Here is a 25,839-nt window from a genome sequence, read left to right on the forward strand (position 1 = left end):
AGTTCATGTTTCTCCCTGAGGGCCTCACTTGCTCCAGGGGAGAAACGCACTACTAGCTTTCGTCTCGGTTCAAACTGTGTGATGCATGGAGGCCGATTATTCGAGCCACCTGCACGTGCTGTGAATAGTTCCTCCAACAGTTCCAGCTTTTCCAAATACACCTATAAAAACAAAACTAAATGCCTGCTAAATTCACTCGTTAGGGAACCTACTTTGCTCCACAGTCAACTGACCAGAGAGGAGTTTCAGTGGAGCCTAACACACTTGCTCGAACAATCTAGTTATCGGCCAGAGTGAGGAATAGGTTTGTGCACATTTGGAAGGCCATGAACTAAGGCAAGAGCAGACAACCAAAAACAGACCTCTTCTTACCCAGCTTTCGTGAAGATCATGATACCGAGGATGAACTGGAGAAGCTAAGGAATCTGAGAGAAGCAATCGACATTTAAAAATTTAAAACCTGGGGCACCTGGGTGGCGCAGTCGTTAGGCGTCTGCCTTCAGCTCAGGGTGTGATCCCGGCGTTCTGGGATCGAGCCCCACATCAGGCTCCTCCGCTATGAGCCTGCTTCTTCCTCTCCCACTCCCCCTGCTTGTGTTCCCTCTCTTGCTGGCTGTCTCTGTCAAATAAATAAATAAAATCTTTAAAAAAAAAATTTAAAACCTGCGAAGCGTTATTTCCATCTGTCTTAGCAATGGGCTTCAACAGTTCTGATTTCTACTGCATCAATAAAACTTTGCATGACTATCTGTGAGCCATTAAATCCAGATACAAACATCTCTCTAGTGCTGTACGTGCCTGCTTAGTATTAGTACTCACTGTAAAGGTTAGAGCTTTGGCTCCTTTTCTCTACATTCTTTTTTCTATCAATGAGGATTATTTACATGTAAGACTAAATTTCAGTTTTAGATGAAGTAAACTTTGAGTGGAATGACCATGAAGTTGTAATTATGATTTTAAAAAAACAAAAGACATTTTCTCAAACCAGGTATCCTTAGGTCCTCCATTCACCAAACCCATTAGGAGGAAAAAAATACACATACATGCATACATACAGACACACACACAGAGATAAAAATAAACAAGAGATTAACAGAGAAAGGCAATATAATGGAATATTTAAGGACATAAACTCTAGCCCAAAGGACCCATCCCCAGCTCCATCACTTTATCAGCTGTGTGACTTTGGGCAACTTAGTCTCTGAGCCTCAGTGTGTGAAATGGGGAGAGTAGAACGTACATGTCCTAGCATGAATGATTCATCTTGAGTCACAGTGTCCAGCAAACGGAAAGTTCTCAGTAAGTGGTTGCTTTTATCATGTGGTTCTTACTAACCTCGACTCCAGAACCCGCTGGTGCTTGCTTACTTAAGAACGACACAATCTGGCAGAGTCACTGGCACATACGATCGTAACTGGCCTCTTGTTCGCCTTGCCACTTAGAGGTCACAGTCTACACGTTCTGTTTATATTGACAAAGAGTTTCCTGATGACACAGTAGTTACACAGAAATATCTATTTGTTTAGTTCTCTGCTTTTTGCTGCTTCCAAATGTCTGTGGATTGATCTATGTGGATCCCAGAAATGTAATCGTTAGTTGCTTGGCTAAAGAGGCTTCTCTCTGTGTTTGTTTTTACTAGAAGTCAGTCCTCTGAACCTGTGGTTTACAAACTTTCTTTTCGAGCACAGAACACCATTTATCAAACAGAATCTGACCAGCAGCCCTAGGCGCATGTATGAAACAGCTGGGAGCAGAGCTGGTGCTGACTATAAAATAAGGAGCCGGCAAGGGCCACCTTGCTCCCATGACCACCACCACCTCCAGGTAGTCCTTAAAAGGCCGCTCGGAACTGGAGCGACTGCAGCACTCTGCGGACGGTGCTTCACAAAAGCACTGATCTAAACCACTCTTCCAATCTGATCTCAGAGCCTTTGAACACCACATGGCCTGAACTTGAGTCTCATTGGTGAGCTCCTGCTTTTCATCTCCCAGCTCCTAACAACAAAGCCAGAGACCCACAAAACCACGATCCCTTGCTTACCAAACGTTCCTAACATGGCTGTGGTCTGTATAGATACACAGACTCTTACTGTCTTTGTTTTACTGGACTGTGCACTGAGTTACAGCAACTCCCCCAAAGAAATGCTGTAGGACCGCGGTGCTCACATGGCTGTGCCGACCAGCGTGTACGATGCATGTTATCACTACTCCTGGCTTCTGGAGGACCATGTTCCACTTACACGTTGTTCCACGCTTTAGTCCATGACGTATAAACCAAGGTCAGTCCAATCTAGCAAAGACTCAGAAGAGTGTTGGAAAAACTTTCAATGCCTATGCCACTCTCGTGCTGAAATATATACCCTTCCAGGGCTTAAGGAGTACCACACAGTTTCCACACATATGAGATGTTTCAGGGATGAAAAAATTAGAGAGAAATTCAGAGGAGGGGAACGAGAAGGCTGAAACAGCTGGAGAAAGTCATCACTTCAGAAAGCGCCAAGCCCGTGAAGCAGGCCCCTCCTCCTCAGTTTAACGGCTGCTCGGCGGAAGCATGACATAGATTTAACTGTGGGAAGGCAAGAGGTAGAGGGAGACTTGCTCAGGGTGGTCTGAGGGAGACCAGCCAGGAGGGATGGGGCTGGAGCCAACCAACAAAAGATCCCAACCAATACGGAGGAAAATATTTCCTCCACAGAAAAAGCCGCTCCATCTCTCAAGGGAATGGCTGGAAGACTCCCAGCCTGAGTCATTCGGAAACAGATTTTACAAACCGCTCCAGAGTATCCCAGGGGGAACGATCAGGCCATGACGGAGGAAGAGGCTTCATGACCAGCTCCAACTCCCATGATTCCCAGAACCTTCTACTTCTTCCCAACTCACTGCAGCCGGCGTGGCCATAGCTTGACTGTCACGACCTCCCCTGTGAGCCCTCAGGGCCTGGGCGTAGCTACTGCTGTGGCTTTGAGTCCTCCCAGCTGCCAGCGGGCGCCCGCAGTCCCCATGTCCCTGCACACAGCCCCACCTGGCCGCGGGGCACTGACGAGATGGTGAAGGTGATAACCAAGGGCGCAGAGCTGCCAGGCCCCAGGCCCTCAGCAATCGGGCCTCGGCCAGGGGCACTGGCACCGGGCCTCTTACGTTTCCGCACCTCACGGGGCCTTGGACATCTGCTCATCAGCTCTGCTCCCAGGAGCCGGCAGTAACGGAACGTGCCGTACGGCTGCAACACTGGCAGGCCTCACATCCCCGCAGCGGGCCAGCCACGGCAGCAGAGGGGCCGCCTCCGAAGCTGCGTCTGCTCGAATCTCATTGTCAGCCTGAAGAATGAGCCCTAGGTGACCCGGTCACCTCGGAGATAGCCATCAGACAGGCCTCGGGACAACGCCGGGGGGAAGGCTACAGCTCCTCCATCAGTCCCTCTCGCCTTCCTCCCGAGGCAGCGTTAGCGCCAGCCGCGCGGGCTCACTCACACTGGGACTGGGTGCCAGCTTCTGGTGCCGTTAATCATACACGAAACACATTTTTCTTGGTAACTATTCACTTGACTCGGGTTTCTAGAAAATCCCTGTCCAGAAATTTCATTTTAAGCCAGAAAAGCCTCACAGAAAGTATCGGATTAGATAAACCACCACATTTTTGGTCTCGTTTCAGTCTTTAGTTGGGTGTTATGTTAAGTCAGTATCCCTGCTAACTACTGCTGTGTAACAAAGCTCCTCAAAAACAAGGATTTATTATTTCTCAGGATTTCATGCGCCATCAGGCAGTTCCTCTGCTGGTTCTGCCCCGGCTCATGGATGCACTGCTCTGGGCTGGGTCAGCCATGCTGGAAGGCCCACTGAGGCTTCGTTCAAACATGCGGCAGTTAATGTTGCCTGCTGATGGGGGCACCGTGGGCCTCTCCTCATCCTGTAGGCTGGACTGGCTTCCTTCCACACAGGTCTCAAGGCAGAGTCTCAACAGGGCAAAGCAGAAGCTGCCAGACCTCTCGAGGTCTAGGCTCTGGGATTCACACAATGCTCGGGCTGCATCTGTCACTCCAAGTGAGTGAGAAGGCCAGCCCAGCCTCACGGGGTAGGGAAATAAGGCTGCAGTTCTAGATGAGAAGAGCAAAAAAAAGGATTCGTGACGGTTTCAAATCTACCACATGTCAGCATCTTCCCAGTGTGTCAGAATGACACGAGTTCTGGACAGGGGTCACAGGTGCTCTTAGAACAAAGGGATCCCAGAACAGATGCCAAATCCTAAAGCCCACCCTTGAAAAGCCGCTGTATGCGTTACCATGTTAAAGTCTGAAAAGTCTCACAATAAAAATAAATCCTGCTTAACAATCAACAAATAACCTTATAGAAGCCAGAAAAGACTACTTTCCTGTTGTAGTTGGAAAGCTGGGTCACGAATCCTCAATTTTGGGAGTAGTTCTGGTTTTGCATGCTTTGTTCCTGATGACCTATGAAACACCCCAGAAATGTCACACATGTTTCCAGACCACCTCCTAATATATGGAAGGGACACCACTACTGCAAGTCCTGAGGTGGGGTTATAAAACTAAAAGCCACCACAGTTATCTCTCAGGTAATTAGAAATGAACAAACTTCCACTCAGAATCATCTCGAGTAGCCCTAGAAAACATTCTTAAAAGTTGTAGGCACAAAGGTTTGCAGGCTTTTTCTTCAGATCTAACATTTTTGTGCATTGACATTAGTACTGTTTCCTACAGAATGAACATGACCATTCACTCTAAATATCACAAATTTGAAATTCAGTGAAAATAGCACAAAAAATAGCAGAGCAGGAGGTCAAAGGCTATTCTTCCACAGAAGCTGATGAAGAACTATTCTACTTCTTACCTGCCTATTGGTCACCAACCTGTGCCCTTCCATAAATCCGTACCCTTCTGCTCCATCAGAAAGAAAAAGCTCATCCATCCTTAAAACCAGGTTCTCCACTGGCAGGTTTCAATAGCAATGATATTGGGGAAAACAGGTCTAGTGCTCTGCTCATGAGACTGCAAGGGTTCCAGTGGTGAGTGAAGATTCACATGGGCTGGGCCAAGTCAAGCCATGATCTAGGACCGTGGAGACACGCGCACTCACAAGACCAGGAACAAGGGCAGTCTCCTCAGATTCAAGACCCGGACCCGAGAACGGTCCCGGCACACCGAGTACAGTGCACAGGGAAGGCACACTGCTAATTGCAAAACTGAAAACATGTCCTATCTGCCTCTGTATCTCCTCTTGTATCAGGGAGAGTGACTGACAAGGAGAGAAGAAACTGCTTCTGGCTGCTACAAGTTTCTCAGAATTGACTGCTCTTACACACTCATTCACTGAAGTACAGTGATTCACCCAAAGACACACAGCTGTCAGGGATCAATTTACTAAATCGGAACCAAGACATCTCAGTCTTTCTTTGGCATCAAAAACTTTTGTCTTAAGCTGTGAAATCATCAGGGAAACATCTCCTGGAAGCCTGGATGCAGTTCCAAAGGACAGGATAAAAGCGAATCTACAGACAAATGGGGGGAATTCCATGGGAAAAAACACTCCATGTGTGATAAAGAGGAAGTAGGAATTCCCACGGGAGACGGAACCCTGAGCACAGTGGTCAGTCTAAGAAACCAACGAGGTGCCTGGCTGAAGGAGTTCCGCAGCACAGCCCCTTCGAGAGCCTTTCTGGGAATGGATGAACTACACGCAACTTTGACTTCAAGGAGCAAGAGGCTGGTCCAAGGATCTGCTGAGAGAGTAACGGACCAACTTCCTCAGGGTTCCTAGAGATGCGTCTGGGAGTCCGTTTTAGCTCCTGTTCCCTCCCAGTTCACCGTGAGAAACGGCTCCAGGATGCGGATACCACATTGTATGCTCTTTCCCTCTACCAAGGTAGCTAAACCATTAGAAACAACCAAGGGACTCAGCCGCTCAGCGGGGTACGGGAGAAAACCTGCAGCCGGCTTGCTACTTTGCTCCCTTTCCCAATCTGTGCAGTGAGGGATTCTAAGCACAGATGTGTCCATGAAGCACGGCCTAAAGCACCCACACTAATGTGATGACATGGCGAGAGCAGAGAAGGGGGAACTAGGAAGAGATAAGCACTAACAATTCTGTTACATATAGCGGGGTATTTCCAGAAATACAGAACACTGGGCTTGCTGGAGTGATAAAAAATACATGGCCAAGAGAGGACAAGGATATACTTTACATCGAATACTGACCACCTGTGTGAAGCATGTCGCTTCCCTCATCGACAAGGCCATTTAGGATCATGGATCAGCCGCTAAGCGCAAAATGTTCGTTTTATGGCCAGAAGGCTGCATCTGTGCAACGCTGAGCCCCACACAGGTTGTACAAGCCCCGTTCATCATCCTACGCTATTTCTAAGACGCCAGGATATTTGCTGAGGAAACTGGAGGGGACAGAGGAGGTTCAGCTGTCAATGCCATCTGCCTTCTGACGGTACAGGAGAGACAACGAAGGCAGTGGCCAGGCCCTCAGGCCTTGGACAAGCTGACTTCTCCTGTCTGCGGGTACAGCCTCATGACACATGTACCACAGTCCCGCCAACCACTCACTGCTCCCTGAGCACACCCCGCACTCCCAGCCCCCTGCCTCCGTCCACACCCGTCCCCCCCTGGATGCCATTCTCTTCCTTCATGCCTTAGTGAAACGTAGTCATCACTTGGGCCCAACTCAAACGTCACAGCTCTGGAATGCCCTCCCCAAATATCAGAATTAATTGTTCTTCCATCCTCTGTCCCCAGTTATTATCCCTTTATCGCAGAAGCAGTGACTTCTCTGCTCGTCCTCTCATGGCTGGATCGGGAATTCACTGAGGACAGAGACACTGACCTCCTCTTTGCTGCTCCACCGTCACACAACAGGTCTGAGATCGTATCCACTCATCCCCCAAACGACACTCACAGAACAGCCAACAGGATATTAGAAGGTATTTTCCATTTTAGGATGTGTCCTCAAGACCATGTGCAACAGAGAAGAATCAAAAAAATAAGAGAGATGGGTTCTTTTTAAGGGGCACTAACAACTCGGATTCCCCCTTCTTTCCTTCCCCAGGAATTTCCCAAAGTAATGTGGATGGCTCTGTTCAGACTTGGCTGGCCACGAATTTCCGTCAGATTTTTGTTTTCTTCCAGATCTGAGTGCATGGAAAAAAACCCGTAATTTCCTTGTGGGCTTAGTAATAATTCTGTAGGCCGATCAGCAACGAGGAAACTTCGGCCCTGTAAGAAGCCCTGACAGTCCAGTTGTTCCATCTGTTACTGTCAAGGCTTATCAGGGTTTTTCACTGAGGCACAGTGTATCATTTTAGGACCCTCACCTAGACACCTCTCAGAGATTGTCCCTACATCCCTCCCTCCCCCGTTTCAGGATCAGTGGCATCGAATTCTCAGTATTTTAAATTCACTTCAGTATCTATCTGACACTGATATAACTCACACTCTGCTAGCAATCTCTGCATGTGCTTTGTTTCTGACCACCTGTGACGTCTCCAAGTGACCTTGCATATCATTGTTAAAACGTTAAAGCAGCGCGTTCGGCAGGCGCCATCAGTGGCCCACGCATACCCCTCCTCTCCCTTGGGTGCATGCTGACAGCAAGCGCCCACAACCACCACCCAAGCAGAGAGCAGGCTTAAGTGCTGGCCTCAAGAGCAGCCACCCGTCAGTGACAGATGGGAGGTGGAGGCAGTCTCCCCCCGCTTGCTGGGCCCTCCAAGGGCTGGTTCTGAAGGACGCCTCCTAGAATTCACTAAGGATTCAGGCCCAGGTGCCCACAGCAGCAACTGACTCGAAATCATCCCTTCATTGCCTTTCATCTCCTCGGGAGTTCACATACCTGTTCCTTTACCAGTGTTTTCCAGAATTACTTTCCAACAACCTACTTGTGCTTGAATCCTGGTCATAGGATCTGCTCTGGGCGAAGCCAATCTAAGAGAAGTCCCAACACGGAAGCAACCTGACAACCAATATGGGAAGGCAGATGGACAGGGACACCCTGTGTCCAAGAGTAGTAAATATTCACAGTAAATAAAACACTGTCGCGGCATATGCGTGCTGAAGAACCTTTCCGTGTCATAGCCATAATGAGCCTGACAGCCTCAGGAAGTGAACAGAGCTGTCTTAAATCTCCAGGAATTAGTGTGTTATATGTGTTCTAAAAACAGACTGGATTTCAGGGGCTGTTTCCAACGTCCATGGCATTAAATTTCCTCTTATTCTTCCCAGCACCATATTTCCAATAAGCCCTGAAAAAACGTACCCCTGGGGAAGGATATTTTGCTATCTTAATAAAGTCTTTCAATCCTTAGGAGACAATTCACCATATTTCATTCTCAAAAATATTAATTTTACTCCCCCGAAGAATCTTATGAAAATATTTGTATTCCTTGCCTGAGTTCCCTGGGAGGTGAAGTTGAAAAGCTAGCTAATAAAGGATAATTCCAATATTACAAAAAACAATACATATTGCAATATGGAAATAATTAAGATCCAAATAAAAAATGGCAAGCCCTCAAATCAAACTTTCACTAGAAAGTAATGTCCAGGGGCTCTCATTTGACTAATATGTATTAGACACCATTCGAGGCATATTTTGCTTTAAAACAAGCTTTAAAACTTGCTTTAAAACAAGTAGGTACCGAATTCAAGTTTCTATAAAAGGTAAATTCATGGATGAGGATTCAATTCACATGCAAAAAATTCATAAATATTCCATTAAAATACCATGCCCTTGTATTTTAGAGAAACCTGATTTTTTTTTTTTTAAAGACTGTATCTGATTGGGAAAACACACCTTCCTTCCTCCCAGAAGTGTAGCCTGGACCAGAGTGGGAAGAACAGGGATGCAGATGAAGCGTTAATGAAGGAGGCAGAACTGAAAGGTCGTCATGTAACCTGTGGGATGTGGGCAATGAGGTAAAGGGGGGTCTCAAGATGCTGCCCAGGTGTCTGGCTTGGTAGACGGGCTGGAGGCCTTTTTAGTGGGATAGAAAATTCAGGCCACAAAGCCAGGGAGAGAGAAGGAAGAGGTTCATTTTGGGGCACGATGCATCGTAACTGCCAGTGGGACACCAGGGGAAGACCCCCTGGGCCTGCAGCCTGGAGGAGAGGTTTGGTCTGGGAGGTCTGGCCCATGAGTGACAGCTGAAGTCACAGGGTGAGCCACATAATTTGGAGAATGCAAGGCAAAGAAGGAAAGGGGTAGAGGAGTCCCTGGAAACAATGATAAGGAAGAGGCAAGGAAGTCGGCTAAGCAGTCGGAGAAGAAACACCAGGGAGAAGCAGGTATGAATCACTTCATGGGGTCAGTGAACACTTTATTAGGAGCCAACATGTGGAGTTTATTGTTATTATTTCATCAACATGAGCTACACCATGTGCCCTGCACAGGCGGCGGGCGGGGGAGGGGAATGACGACGGAGAAGTACCAGGGGAGGAGGCAGGGTGATAGCTGGCATGCCTACCAGGTCTGGTGCTCCCTGGGTACAGCTGACTTTCCAGATGCTGACAGTCCCAACCAAGAAGTCATATTAGAACCTCCAAGTGTGTTCTCTTTGACACTTTCACACCTGATTTCATCTCCCATAAAGGACAATTCCATATACAAGAACTATTACTAAGATAGTATGTGCAAAGTTATGCATCTCAATAAACCTTTCTAGGAAAAGGGGTCAAAATCATAAACATCCCAACCCTCATAAATGACAATTTCACCTGAAGAAAACGACATAATCACAAAAAAGGAAATACAGGTGGCTATTCTGTTCATGAAAAACATTCAATTTCATTAGAAATAAAAAGAGCAAAAATTAAAGTGAGGTGCCATTCTTATTTCCCAAACTGGCAAAGATCCAGGTCATTAGGGATCCTGACAGGGAGCTCAAACAAGCACTCTTACTGCCAGGGAGAGCCCAACGTTCCTGGAGCTATTTTTAAAACTGAACAAATATCTGTAAAAGGACAGTGGGAGTTTATATTCAATGATTTTAAAAAATCAGAAAACTCAAATGTTAAAAACAGAAGGTCAAAATGATTTAAGTATATACCACAGATATAATTTTCCAACACTGAAATACTTTTAACAAGAAGCTTCTAATGATATGGGGAAATGAATACAGTATCATAGTAAACAAAAAAGTGACTGTAAAGTTGTATACAGAGAAAGCACTCAATTATGGGAGGAAAAGAATGTACAAAAAGAGACACTCTTTGGGGTTTAGCCACCAGATTGCAAGTGGTGACCGCTAAGGAGACTGATTTTTTCTTCTCCTGCAGGTCTCTACTTTTCTGTATGAACCTGGATTATTTTGATAATCGGTAGAAAGCACAAATAAACATCCCCTGGCAATTCTAGTCCAGCAATAACAGCCCATAAGGGTTGTTGCCTGACTTCACGATATGCAAGCATAAGAGCAGCTAGAGAAAACACAACTCCTGGAAGTTTGCCCAAGTGACCTTCTCTACAACCACCCTTATACCAAAATGTGTGACAATTTCCAGAAGGGGAGGATTCCATGTACCTGCCGTGGGGTGTAAATGGTCAGTAAGTTGGCTACCCTGACTGTGAACAACGAGAGGTCCGTGAAAGCAGCTGACCACGAGGCCAGGCTGGCTGTGACTTCCCAGGCCATAGCCAGTCCATGAATATGAGGAGAAAAATGGATGGAACTTCAACTGACCAGGGATGCAGTTTGAGAATGAAGCAGGAAGAGAGAAATGTGTTGATGAGGCCACAAGACAGGAACCAGCTCTTTCAGATTAGTCACACTAGATTTCTAAAGTGAATTCTCAGTCATATTTGCCTTCATTACATGAAAGAGATGACCTAAGCTGTGAGTTAATGACAGGAAGAGCCCATTTCCTAAAACAACTTGGCTGCGTACATAGAATAATTTGGATCAAAATTGGGTACATTTCTAAGTCCATCTGAGCTTGCCAATTAGCTCTTAAGAGTTTTCCACAGGCTGTTCTGGGCTGGTAACATAAGGTACAGAGACTGGGGGCCAATCGCATCTTTACAGGCTGCCTGCACTCTAACCCTACGAAATGTGGGGAGTGGCTCGGGGGATGCTGGCGTCTTGAAGGACAGGACCACTGTGTGAATAGTGGTTCCCACTGGTACAAGAGCACAAGAAAAGCAAAAGATTACAAAAACTTTATTTTGGCTTTTGAATTAATCCAAAAGGGAATGTAGATTAAATCAACATTTAATTGAAAAGAAGACGGTTGCTGTTAGGAAGTCCTGATGAAATTTCAAAGAGCAAATAGGGTGTTTATGGGTGCAGATCTCAGACTTTAGAACTACACTACTGCCTTCTGATAAGTAGGGATTGCTGTGATTTGACCTGAGAAATGATAAAAAATATATACAGCTATGACTTACCTATGTTAACAAGCTTCACGTAAAAGCACACATACATTTTACAATGACGGCGAGGGAGACACCTCTGGACCACCTCCATGAATATTCATGCAGATGAGGAGGGCTCATCCCCTTCCTTTCCAGGAGCAGCTTACAAAGTGGATCATTAAGGTGAAAGAGCTTTCCATGTAAGGGTCACAGCATTTCTTTGTGCAGATGGAACAAGAGGAGTACCAACTGGAACCACATCTACCGGATGGAGGAGCTATATACAGCCTCTTCCATAGACGTGAGCATTTCCTCACAACAAAACTCTATGTTTGCTGATACGAGATCCAGATCATCCTTGTGGACTTACTCCATCAGATGGAGGACCTGAATTCTCCGTCGAATAAACCGTTACGCCCAGAATTTCCAGGAGGATGATGTTCTCGGCACATCAGCACTGAGAAGAGCTCTTTTCCACACAGGGAAGCTTAAGAACCCCCAGCTTCACCTATCCTCCCCCAAACAGATGACTTTTTCTACTTCTCAAAAGAACTGAGGCCAGCACATGAGAATTCTCTCAACATCCACTCCTTGTACCTGAAGCGTATTTACGGCAATACTACCCTTCCTATCCAGAGAGCTGCCCCAGCTCCTCTCCAGAGCTAACCACACACGGGCCCAACTGTGGCACTGCACTTCATTCCATTAGCTGCAGCCCTGCCCACCCGAGCCTCCCAAGCCTCCCTCTCCACCCTCATAGTTTCTTGCCAGGGGCACCTTCCTCCCTGGTTTCCAGCCTCTGGTCAATCTGCTAGCCATGGTGCCTTCCTAATATTAACCTCATTTCTTTGCTTAAAAGAACCTTTGTAGGGGCGCCTGGGTGGCACAGCGGTTAAGCGTCTGCCTTCAGCTCAGGGCGTGATCCCGGCGTTGTGGGATCGAGCCCCGCATCGGGCTCTTCCGCTGTGAGCCTGCTTCTTCCTCTCCCACTCCCCCTGCTTGTGTTCTCTCTCTCGCTGGCTGTCTGTATCTCTGTCGAATACATAAATAAAATCTTTAAAAAAAAAAAAAAAAAGAACCTTTGCGGCCTCCCAAATTATAAATGGGTCATACTCCCAAACTCCCTTATAAACTGGAAGGTGAACTTAAGTCTACATTCACTCCCCCAATTGCCCAGTGTTTAGCAAGCACCTAACGTATGAGACACTATGCTGTACAGCCCTAACACGCCCAAAGTGGAGTTCTCTTCAGAGGATGTTATAAAACTAGCTCTATAGTCTAACCACAGACATGTATCTTCCATCCATTCTACCGATATTCAGTGAGCACTTAACTATGCATCAGACATTGTACTGGGCACTGAGGGTATAATAAAAGACTCAGAGACTCAGAGCAGCCCTCAGAAGTTCACTGTCTACCCAGGGAAGCAACTCTTCATTCTGTCCCTGCTAAGAATCCTCAGCACTCTATCGAATGGCACAGGTCTAGCCAAAACTTATCATAAAAAAGGCAAGCTGTTAACACACAAGTAACAAAAGTGGAGAAAGAACTGCTTTCACTCTAAGTCTTTAATATATCCAATTACTCTGATTTGCTTTTTTAAAATCTTGAAAACCACAATCTTGTTTTTACTTTATTTTATCATTTTCCTATCCAGACACCATGTATTTGATTCAATTTACCCTCAGTAAAGGAAGAAGGCCATTACACCCTCCCCTATTAATTGCTTCCAAGCTACTGGTGGAAACGAACTCTATACTCTGCCCCTGGAACTGAAAAACCTCAATGTCGTAATAGTTAAACTCTACGCAGGGAGAAGCCACTTTTTGGTGGCTACAGATTCTTCATGAAATGTGATGATGGCTTGTATTTAATACAGAAATCTCAATCCTGTTTAATTCCTGAATAGAATGATATCGGAAAGTAAACTCATTCATTTACTCAGCCTGGAAAAGTATGAGGATGGCAATGTATCCGCCATGTTTATCACATGAAGGCATGTGGTGTCACAGATCAAGTACACACAACTGCAAGAATGCTGACAAGGTAAGTGGCTGGTCTTTGTTGGCACCGATCATACAGGAACAGAATCAGAGGTTAGGAAAGCTCACCACTATCACCCTGTGAGCCAACCATGATTCAAACCCAGACCAGCATGATTCCCCGGTCAGATACTCTTCCCTCAGCTCTTAGAATACACTTCAGTGTCACGCAGGGCATGAATGAGAAACAAACACACGGTTGATCCTAACTGGATTCTCTTGTCATGTTTCACACATACACTGGTGACAACTAAGCATCTAGCCAGCAACCATTCCCTTGAGAATGTATCTCTGTATTTCTGGTACCATAGTAAGGAGAGAGGGCTAATTCACTGTAGGCAGTTAACAGTCATTTTCTCCTGGATGACAGTTCCTACACTAATCTCCTGGGCCATGTCAAAATGTGACCCTGGAAACATGGTACCTGCATCAAATGTCAAAATTAACAACCATCAAAGAAACAGAACATTTAGCTGAGAAGTAGTGTTTGGGTTCATATCCTGGTGGATAGTGGTGAGTGCCTCCCTTGGCACATTTCAGAAGGAAGTGGAGGAGAAAGGTCTACACCAAGACATCAAAACTGAGCCTTGGGCTGTATGACATAAGGTCCAGGTAATACAACAGCTATGTATGTGCCTTTTCTTTTTCTTTCCAATTTTGAATATTTAAAAATATTCCTCTAACTGTAGATGGTGAACAAGAACTTTAAAAAGAGAAAGAAAACACTTTCACAATCTTCACATCTATTGGAAAAAACTGTATTTTACTTAATAAATTAGGAATTACCCCATCCTTTTAAGGACCTTCTAAAGCATCGATGTCCAATGGAAATATTATGTGAGCCAGATATGGCATTTAAAATTTTTAGTAGAAACATTTAAAAAGAAAAAATTAATTTTAATATTTAACTTTATATACCCCAAGTGTTACCATTTCAACATATAATCAATGTAAAAAGTATTAAAAATATTTTACATCCTTTTTCTTAACACTAACACTTCAAAATCTGCTGTGTACTTTGCACGTAATGTACACCTTAATTCAGGTACTAAGTTTTCATCAGAAATACTTGACCTGATTCAACCATATAAAATGTACAGTTGAAAAAATAGATCTGCATGCCCAAGTTGTCTCAAACATGCTTAGAAGTTTTCCAATAACTGAATTAACTATCAGTTCTAAATTTTCAATGAACTAAAATGAAGTAAAATTAGCAATTCAGTGCTTCCATCACACTAGCCATGATTCAAGTGCTCAACAGCCATATGGGGAGAGTGGCTACCAGAACGGACAGTGCAAGTCTAGAGCTCTCACTTCACTCATTTGGTCAATTCTAGCAAAAATTCCCCCAGATGGGGAAAGGTCTGTTGACTCATGAATGGAAAGCCAAAGAAGACTAACTCCCAGTGCTTCCCCCTTCTGATGAGGGAGTCCCACATTGGAGAACAAGGTCACTCTCAATTTATTCAGGAAAAACATGATCCTTCCTGATCTAAGTAATATCACATCACATACAAGGCAGCTCAATAAGCCAAAGTTCAAACTCACGAGATTTTAAAACCATGGGTATTTTTTCAAGTCAGATTCTCTGCCTCCCTTCTTATGTCCTGGCAAATTTATGAGCAGATTTATTGGGATTCACTAGGTGCTAGTTCCATATGCCTCACTCTACACACAATACATCACTTAATCTCACAGCAATCCTGTGAGGCAGGTGAGAGCCAGAGAGGGGTGTTAATAACTTGTTCAAGGTCATATACCTAATTATAAGGTGTAGAGCTGGGACTAAAGCCCAGAAAATCTGACTAGATTTTTTTTAGAAGCCTGCCCAATAGAAGCCCCCTAATACCAACTATACACCCTACATTCACGCTTTTCAAAGATTTCTCACAACCCGCCCAGTAGGCAGGGCAGAACAGAGCAGGTAGGACCTTGCACGGGAGGTTCCTGGCAGAGCAGTTCCTCTATCCCACATGCGGCGCTCCTGCTTCCAAGGTCCCTGACGCCAAGACGACACGCAGGAGGTACTTGCTGCTGCCGTTACACCACACACATGCTATCTTTACCTCGCTGCATCCTCCGAAGTGCTCTGGGAGGAAGCGGTATAGCCACACGTAAAGAGATGGGAGTTCCATCAGGTAAAAGAACATGCCTTAGATCATGGAGCCCAATTGCACCCAGCTGTGCCCAGCAGAGAGGGACTCTCAGCCTTGGACCACCTGATGACAAGCCCTCCTCAGACTGCCATGACTCCTTGTTCAAGAGAAACCTTTCAACAAGTTGATACGACGTGAGTAGTCAGATTTCTTCATAATTCACATGCCGTTATTTCAGAAAAGGCCACTCCTGTGTCTGACTTGGTCACGTTTTATTGTACTTGTATGGGATGAACTTCCAATTTTTAAAAAAGAAAAAGGGTGAGTTTTATCTGGCTAAATCTTCAGAGAGGGGGACTTCAAGGATGAACATGACTTAGCTCCTGGAGGCACTGGCAGAATGGAATTGGCTTCTCCCCAGAGCTGGATTCAACAGACCAGCGTGGCAGTGATCCAGGGTGACAACCCACAGTGGGGCATTGGACTACATGGGAAATATGGAGACACTCAACTCAGGGGTTCACAGGCGACTCCTTACATAATGGACAAAATGGCAACTGGACCTGTTTCCACTCAGACAGTGCCTGGGAGTTGAAATAAACACACTTCTCACCAGCACAGATCTGTCTCTGTTGAGAAGATTTTCCCTTGTAGACCTGTATGAGTGAAAACAGGCCTCACTACCAACCCCAATGTCACCTGGCTGACAGACATCTGAAAGTCTGGACCTGAACAATGCGTGGCAGAGTGTTATTATTAACCAAATTTTAAACAGACTTATGAACACCTGGTTCAGAAAATCACATGTAATAAATCCCTTATTTTCAACATACAGGAAAAGATATATATATATTTTATTAATAGTCTTTATTAATAGAAAATCAGTTTCACCTACTCCCAGTAAATAAATAACGGAACAGATACATCAAGATTATCAGTTTGATAAGGTCGCCAATGATTAACCTTCTTCACAAGACACCCACCCACCTTGGGTCAGCCCTGGCCTTCCCATGAGAAGGAATTTTGCTCAAATAATTTCATAACTCACGAGTGTTTACAGTTCCCATAAAAAAAAAAAAAGAACCCAATCTTCCTCATCTAACCCAAGCAGTAGTAGCTATTAGACAATTTACTAACATTCCAGAAATCAATGGTTCAATTCATTATATAAGGGCAATTTTAACTTCCCCAGAATCTGTAAACAGGCCTTTTACCTGTAAACAGGTAAAAAATCACCATTCCACAGTTGAGATGGTGTCTGTGAAAATATGTGAAGTCACTGCATATGGCAGAGCCTCCTGGATAGGGCGTCAGTGGGTCCCACATCCAAACCACATACTTGCCTGAGCTGTGTCCTCAAGTTCAATACAAGGCCCCTAGAGGACCAGGTTGCGTACTGTCTGCCTTTTCAGAATCAAAGATGGACAAAGTCTTCTAAAACAATTATTTAATTGATTTTCCTGAATGCATACTGTAGGAGATTACTCAACCCCTAGTATTATTACTAACACTTTCCAAAAGTGACCTTTATAAATCAGAATCTATAGACTCAATCATACATCACCTATTAGTCAACTGTTTTCAACTTTTATTTATGCAATTCCTCTACCTAAGCTGTCATCAGGTAATAAAACCGGGTAATTTGAATTGGCCATCTCTACTTCCCCTTTCACAGAGAAATGATAACACATGGTGAAATGCACAGAGAACTTAAAAGGAAAGACAACTTCGAGTCAGCTATGCCCATTATGAAGAGCTCCGAAGTTTGTTTATAAATGGTGACAGAACCTTTATAGGGTCTTTTACAACATTTGTGTATGCTCATCCAAGAGGTATTTTTAAACAAAAAAACCAAAACCAAAACCAAAAAAACTAGTGTGACCGTTCAAGATCCAGAAGTCTGAAACACTATACCTTTTCAAGAAGTGATTTGCTACTCACCTGGAAGGTGTATCCAAAGAATTGTTCTAATAAGGGTATCTGATTTTGACTACGTACCTATTTTATCTGCAGGAATGCTGGGAAGTGTCAATGAACAACTTCAGAAAAATGCCACCTGGAGAAACAAATTGAAAAAAAACTTGGAATTTTTTTTTTTTAAACATAAAGAAGACTTAGCATACAATTTTGTGTCTCATTAAAATATGTAATGTTTCAAATACTGGCCCCCAGGCAGCATATAGTTCAACCTGCATTAGAATATAGCCACCTGTATGTGGGAACAACCGCCGATTCGTGGGAACACTGATGTGCTAATACAGAGTCCAAACCAGCAATGAACCAAAAAATACGAGAGCAGTGGGGGAGGTGCAGCCCATGAACATGCCCCTTATTACATCCTTTCCCTTCACAAAAAGGCCAACCTGAAAACACATAAATAAAACTTGTATCCTTCAGGGCACTTTATAAACAGTCCTAAAAGGCTGAAACGAATTAATTGTGAAGGAGGAAACTATCCTGGCAGTACTCTATATCCTTTTCAGCAACTCTAACTTCTTTTAAAGCTAAACTTACAAGGATGTCCAAGACTGGAGAAAGGGAAAAGTGGCCATTACAACTCTAACACAGTAAACAAAGGAAAGAAGAAATAGGAATTTAATGATTAGTTTACTCAGAAAACAAGTCTTCTGGTAACGTTAGAAAATTATAAGCCTATTAATACGTTCACAAAACAAAGAATCCCAAAATGTCCATTCAGCATTGCTTTGAAATATTAAACATAAATGGAACAAATTTCTAATACAAAGTACCACAGTTACTATCTGGTGGAAATCCATTATATAACAGCATAACACGGCATCAGATTCTAACCTTTCCAAACAGACAGTATGTCCACTGACAGTTGACGAAACTAATGTTGAAAGAAGGAGAGAAACCTCCCCAGCATCACAGAGACCCAGGGTTTCCAAACTGCAATCTTTTCATCCTGCCATGTGGCCCCTTGCAAACACCTTCTACTCTACACCTGCTAGTCTAAGTCATTACCTCTACAAATAGAAACCTGACATTCCTTAACACAAAAGCTCTGGAAAACAAATCAACTAGCAGATAAAATTAACTTTGCTTTTTGTATGCTTAAAAGTAATTTCTTCATTTCAAAATGGTTAGCCTAATCACGCTATTTAATACTGTAATGTAACATCGCATGTAAGTAAAGAAATATTAAATACACAGCTAGGAGTCAAGGCGTATTTTTAACTCCAGCTAAGACAGATGAAACAAAATATTTGACAGCCTCAATTCTACTGATGAACAGAAAAACAGGAAAAGTCTACGTGCCCATTTTCTATTAACAAACTTTCAAATATCCCATCATCAAATTCTCATGATGAAAGCCTGTAATATCAGGCCACAAATATCCATACTTATAACCAAGTAACTAATTTAACAGCAGCCGCATCAGTGTGAATCTAAACTGGACCTGAGTTTGAAAAGCCAGTGTGGGGCTCAAAGGCTCCTCTATCTAAAGACATCATCTTAGTTCAATAACAAACTTGAAGACACTGAACAACAGTCACTGGGTTTCACTTTATAAAAAATAAATACACAAAAGAATTCTGAATTCATAAGGTTCTTTGTTTTAATAGCTTAGGGGAGTTACGATTTTTTTAAATGGTTCTTTATAAGTTAATTACTAGTTAAATTCCAAGCATTTCCCACAATTTTACCCCTTTAGGGAAAGTCACAGGAAGTCATGATCAGTGTTTTTATCTGAAAACTGCTTCTGTGAAAGAAACCGCTAGGATTATTATAAATGGGTCTGTTGTGGTGGAGCTCTTGATACACATTTCATTACCTCTCAAAGCCGAAAGGGTCACAAACACACTGACTTAGCACAGTTCAAAATCGAAGATAACATTTAAAAAACTTTTTGTCACATACAACACAAGCAAAGCTCTGGACAGTTAAGAAAGATCTCCAACCTCTAACAGTAATAGAGAAGGCAGGGTCATATCCTGATTCCCACCTCACTCGCGCTGCCAGTAAAGGGCACTTCCTAGAATAAATAAATTTGGTCTGAAGCTCTGAAGAGAAAAGGCATCTGGGAGTTAGCTTTCAGTACCGTGATTACTGGCAACAAAGTCCCATCTTGTGAAACTACCAAAATGATGAGAAAGATAAAACATGACAGTAGGGCATTACAGTTATTTTTATTAAAAATGTCATTTTAAATGTTCAGTAGACTAAAAATATACTAAGTCATAGAGCCCTCAAAACTTCACAAAAAATAATCACTGTATTAGGCATTCACTCAGGCACTGATCCATGTACTTGATGGGAATTAACTCCCTTCTCACAAAAACGCTGAAGTAGGTACTAATTCATCCCGCTTTAGAGACGAAGATGCAGAAACAGAGAAGTCTTTCAAAGTTCCATGGCTCTGAGAAGTGAAGATTCGAGTCCATGTACATGACCACATTTAATCCTAAACAACTATAATAACAGAGGCAGGGGGAAAAAAAAAGTAGCCCCATTTTGATCTGAGGGAAAATGAAATTCTGAGGAGTAGAGAGACGGACTTCCCCCCAAATCATGCTGCCCATCAGCAACATGGGCAAGAAGAGAACCCAGGGCATCCAACTCTAGGGTCGGGGCTGGGGTTTATTATTTGCTTGTTATTGTTTTCAATTCTGTTAATTAACACGTAACTCAATGAAGAGAGTGTATCCTGCCTTTAATCTCTGAGAAGCCGCTTCAGGGTCCTCCCAGGGGCTGTGGCGACTCTAAGAACATGGAGCAGAGTGCACGCAAAGGTATTATCATGCTGCCACTTCATCAGTTTCCCTTCCTCTATGTGCGACTGCGTTTTTTGCTTACTGGTTAACACACACAGAGGAGTTTACAAAAATCAGAAATAGATGGCTTTGTGATTTATCATTCTTTCATCTTCATTTTTAGAGATCAGTAGTCTCCTTGGCCATCTGAATGAGTTATAACCTAATAAACGCAGGCACCGATTCAGCAAGTACCCTAAATGAGATCAAAACCACCGTTATTTTTGCACATTAAGGAGTTAAAAGTCTGTACTTCCCATTCATCTCCATCTGGGTTGCGTGCCCTTCTGCTCCACTTCCGGAGATCGGAGGAGAAACAATAGCTGCCTTTGGTGGCCGAGCACGGCACCCACGGGACAGGCACCAGCTCTCATTTGTTGCATTGAACTGCCAAAAACAGGAAGCTGAGTTGTAAGACCCCTTTCTCAGTTACAAATTTCTATGACTTGATATGTGCTGATGGGAACTGTTTCATGTTAACTCTGTAAAGTGAGAACCAAGAAGTGTAACTTGTTTTGGAAGTTGTAAGGATACATTTCAGGTCAACTGAAAAAAGAATGTCACCATAAACAGAGTGGCCACACAGAGGTCCAGGTTGCCGCGGGCAGGGGTGGGGGGTGGTGGCTAAGAAGCAGCAGCTCATGATCACAGAAGCCAAAGAAGGGTGAAGACTCGATTACTGTCCTTAACAGAGAGACTCTTCCATGAACCCTGCGACAGTTCAGTACACCCTTCCTTGGTGAGAATGCGAGTTCCCATGGCAGAACACTGTGTAAGTTAAATGACGCTTTACAATTCATCTTCTTATCTGACCCCCGCAGTGAGTAGAAGGCAGCTGGAGTGGGGGTGTAGGGCAGACATCATTTACTATTCCTACTTTACAGACTAGGCATTTGAGCCACTTCAGCTAAATCACACAATCGGTAAATGCGAGATCTTTCTAACAACCAAGACATGGTGCTTTTCAGCCATCATACTTACTCATCAAGGACGAGAGCAAGGATGGGCCCCAAAGACTCAAAGCATGAAAAGGAAACCACAGGAGATGAACTAAAGGCAAAATACAGTAAGAGCCCTATTACTCTTAGAAACCACTCTAACTTCACCCAAAAAGTACTCTGTATTTTTAGTAGACAATTCTCTAGGTTCTTTCCTACTTGTGTCAACTAAAGGAATAGTTGTCTGAATCCTACTTAACTATGCTCTGCTGATAAAATGTTTGTTTATGGTTCATATTTTAAGGGGAGTTGGTGGCAGCAAAAGAGACACAAAGAGCAGTGTCCCGTTTCTGCATCCAAAGCATAAGTTATTGTTCAAAGATTAGGCTGAGAGGTTGTTTTTTTTTTTTTGAAGTCAGTGAGGTAGAGACTCTATTCTGACAACAGGTCCAAGAGAACCTCACACTTGGGTCTGCCAACAGGAGGTTAAAAGAAATGGGTCAGCCACTGAAGACTGCTGAACGTTGCAAGATTTTTTAAGGAAAGACATGAGAGTGTCAAATTTCACAAACCTGTCTACAAGCAGAGGGACTGGCAGGTTGCCAAAGGCTGGACTGTGTTAACTCATGTGAAATGCTGGGAACTTGAGCCTCTACGATGCCCGCCCTGCCACTCAGCCACACAGTGAATGACGGAAGTTCAAGGTTCTAGAGGCTTCACAGTCTATAAGCCACATGTTGTTCATCACAAAAACTTCCTTTTACTCTTAAGGAAGGACAAACTACTTGAGTCAAAAATCACATCAACTTGAAGCTGTTAAAGGGTAAGTTTTTAAATATCTGAGAACAACAGAATAACCTACCCATGTGCCAGCACTAAGTCAGATTCAATTATACTGCCTTTCAACACACCAGGTTTGTGTGCCACGTTCATTCATATGACCAGCAGCCTTTCCCCCAACATTTAGTTACCGATCGACTGGACCAGAAGCTCCCTGAGACTGTAACTAATTCTAACTTACTCCCTGACATATCTCCTGCACTTAGCACCGTGCACGGCACAGAGCAGACATTTTATAAATGTTTACTGAATACATAAAGGGATGATTTCCTACAGATAGTCAGAAAAGGCAGGAGGAAGAAGAGAGAAATACAGGGTTGACAGGATGGAGAAAATCATTAAGCAAACAGACAGCTGGAATTCCAGCAGGAGAAAGTACAAGAGGCAAAGGATGAGTCAGCAGGCGTGGAAGGAGCAAGGGGATGGTGGTTACCCTGTCCACGTGGATGTGTTTCAAAATACCAGTGTCTGAACCAACCTCCATGATATCCTTGGAACACAAGTGGTGGAGGAAGGGGACAGGAGCAAGTGTATATAATTAAAGAGCTCTTTTGGTAATTCTGCAAAATGCTTCTCCAGATGACAACAACTCTTAATATTCTTGGCCCGTTTTTTTAACCTTAAATATAGCTACGTGATCATTTTGCAAGACAGAAACAGTTGTGAATACTGCTGGACACTGGTAATGAGCAAACCTCATCAAATACCCCAAGCACGGGTTCAAGAGTAAGTCCTTTAGGATGGACAGACACAGGTCGCTACAGACAGGTGAGTGCAGCATGCTCGGAGTGCTCGCCAAGGCCAGCGGGTGGCCATGCGGGTGGCTTGGACTAGAAGCGCTGACAGGCCCTTTCTCTGTCTGACATTCCTTAGCAGACTGCATTCCAAATCTGGGCATCAACTTACTAACAGACCAGTGTTTCTGAAAAACAGAGGCCAAGATTAAAACTAGAAATAAATGAAGGCTACACATTGGAAACCTTTCCAAAGACAGTAATACGGACACACTCCACACTCAGGTGAGAGCACACAGACGGCGAGTAGAGATGCTGTTCTCAAGCTGGCCATCAGTTATAATCCCCTTAAAGTCCAGGAATGAGCCGGTCTGACCTGTGGAAAGGCCCAAAGACCCTTGTATAGCAACACCTTCACACAGGTGAAGGTCATTGAGGGGGCACGGCTGTCACGACATCAACACAGGCTAACTCACCATTCTGGAAATGTCTTCCTTAAAGCATTTGCAATGTCCTAAAAATGAAGGAAAGACTCCTGAGGCTGATTCTAGTGGTGAAAGACAACTGACTTTTGGAGGCCTGGCCCCCCTATCTAAAATATTTACCCTTTTCATTACCTTGTGCATGTGAAAAGCATTTATCTGTCCATTACTTTATCCTCCCCTAGTCAAAAATTACCTGTTGGGCAACTATTTCCTGGCTAGCACCAGGGAGACCAAAACAAACAAGGCATTATTTGCTACTCCCAAGAGAAGTACCGTCTCCCCTGCACTTCTCAGCAGTCCTCTGCCCTGGTCTCCCAGTGCCTCCTGGGACTTCCACTACATGAGGGGTCTGGTGGCCATCACGTACACAACACACGCCGGTCACTGCGGTCTCTTCCAGGTGGATTTCAGCATCTGTCTACATCACCAAAGGCTTTGAGCTTTCCTAAAACCTTAACACTAGTGAGCAAGTAACAGGATTTTAGTGAAGCAGAGCCAGAGAAGAGGAGCTTCGATTACCCCTTGGAGAGCTCAGAAGGCCTGTGTCATCTCAGGAGGAGCGAGGATGTCTTCTGAATACATGTCGGAGGAATAAAATCACTTCAACACAAAGTGAATGAGGACAGAGTGACTCAGTTTTTACCACTTGCCAGGGAAAACTTTCAAAAAATTTGTAAAAAATACATACATACATACATACATAAATAAAAATCTGTATCATAACATGGGACACCTGGGTGGCTCAGTTGGTTAAGCATCTGACTCTTGATTTTGGCTCAGGTATGATCTCAGGGTCATGAGATCGAGCCCCACATTGAGCTCTGCGCTTAAGACTCTCCCTCTGCCCGCCTCCCCGCTCTCAAAAATCAATCTTAAAAAAAAAAAAAAAGTTGTTTTTCCACTAGAATATAAGCTCCGTTAAGGCACAACCTTTTGTGTGTTTTAGTCTGTGCTGCGGAGATCCCTAACATCTGGAGTGGCACTTGAGACAGAGCGAGTTCTCAGTGAGTAACAGTTGCTGAATACATGTGTGGGCAGATGATGATGTCTTCACCAAAACAGGAAACCAAGGGAAAGGGGGAGATCAGGTGAGGGTTTGGAGGAAAATTTGCTCATTGAGGCTCTTCAGCTTGAAGTACCTGGTTGGGCAGATTCCAGCAGGCATGGCGAGAACTGAGGAAAGAGGTCAGTGCAGGTGATACAGTTTGGGAAATCTGCACCGTACAGGAGGTGTCTGAGGCCATAGTTAAGGGGGCGGTTACCCCCCAGAAAAGCAGTCGAATAAGGGAAGAGCTGGCTGTTGTACAGTAAAGTCAGTAAATAACAGCATCTACCTCGTAAAGGTGTGTCTACTAAAGGAAAGAGCTCACGTGAAACACCTGACCTCTTGAGCTCTTTGAGGCTTAGCCAAATTACGCAGCAGGTGCTCAATAAATACTTGCTGCAAATGTGCAAACACCTTTCAAGACTGATAAAGACCATTTTTAGTGCCATCTTATCCTCACGGCATTTGGGCACAGCATGGATGCAAGAACTGTATGTTTACACAAGGCTGTGTTTTTCTTTTGGAGGACTCTGACTTACTCCAGTCTGATCAAAGATTAAGAGATTCTCCAGCATTATCTACAGCGTGAAATAATGCTGTCTTCCTTTTTATTATCTAGTGGAGGAAAGTAAACAGGCAGGAACACAATTACCAGAAATGGGGGTATGAAAGGCTAAAACTCGTTCATACAAGGTCCAAGTACATGAACGTCTACCGTGGTCCAAGCACTGTAGTTACAGATTTAAAGCTAAATCCACAAGGAGAAAAACTTGCTGCCACAGACTAAAAAAAGTAGTGACAAATGTGGCATTTCAGCTAAACTCAAAGGATGAGTTAAATGTAAAGGTTCAATTTCAAGAAAGAAAAAAAAAATCACTAGTTGGCTTAGGTGGTTTGCTTTTAAGTTCGTGACTAACTATAGCTTAACTAAAAATAAGCATCCCAAGTCAATGATGGGAAAACAAACGTCACTATGAGTGCCCCATTTATAAGAGTTAGTCAAGGAGGTAGAAGTTTAACACCAATCTGCCACTGAAGCAACGGGGTTAAGTGCCTGCTGTAAGTGCTGCTGGGTCTTTGGGGAGAAGGACCCTGTGGTTTCACTCGTCAGGGCAGAGGAGGAAGTGAGCAGAATTCTTCCCCAGCTACAACTAGAGTGTCTCTGCTTTTATCTTTTTTTTTTCCTATATTAGAATTCCACTGAAAATTTTGTTTGAAAAGAGCACTCATTGTCAAAAACAAACATTTTGAAAGCCACTGACGTGGTAAATATTAATTCTGGGGATAAAAATCAACAAAAGTTTTAAAATTCTAATTTTTTTTTAAGATTTTATTTATTTGTTCGACAGAGATAGAGACAGCCAGCGAGAGAGGCAACACAAGCAGGGGCAGTGGGAGAGGAAGAAGCAGGCTCATAGTGGAGGAGCCTGATGTGGGGCTTGATCCCATAACACCAGGATCACGCCCTGAGCCGAAGGCAGATGCTTAACCGCTGTGCCACCCAGGCGCCCCTAAAATTCT

At 44.0% G+C, this 25,839-nt stretch overlaps 1 protein-coding gene across 7 annotated transcripts in view; it reads right to left on the reverse strand.

Moving 5' to 3' along the window:
• Positions 1-25,839, reverse strand: part of LHFPL2 (LHFPL tetraspan subfamily member 2) — a 151,336-nt gene that overhangs the window by 60,437 nt on the left and 65,060 nt on the right. For 5 of the 7 annotated variants that reach the window (XR_008957470.1, XM_044384100.3, XM_026498737.4 and 2 more), the window contains one exon: positions 17,500-17,557. The gene's annotated coding sequence lies outside the window, so the exon portion shown is untranslated. Of the gene's footprint in view, positions 1-469; positions 6,569-17,499; positions 20,664-25,839 lie in introns of those variants that run through there. The other 2 variants (XM_057307053.1, XM_057307055.1) reach the window with 2 other exon arrangements.

Source organism: Ursus arctos, unplaced genomic scaffold (genome assembly GCF_023065955.2).
Source record: "Ursus arctos isolate Adak ecotype North America unplaced genomic scaffold, UrsArc2.0 scaffold_5, whole genome shotgun sequence".
In the NCBI taxonomy this organism is placed as follows: domain Eukaryota; kingdom Metazoa; phylum Chordata; class Mammalia; order Carnivora; family Ursidae; genus Ursus; species Ursus arctos.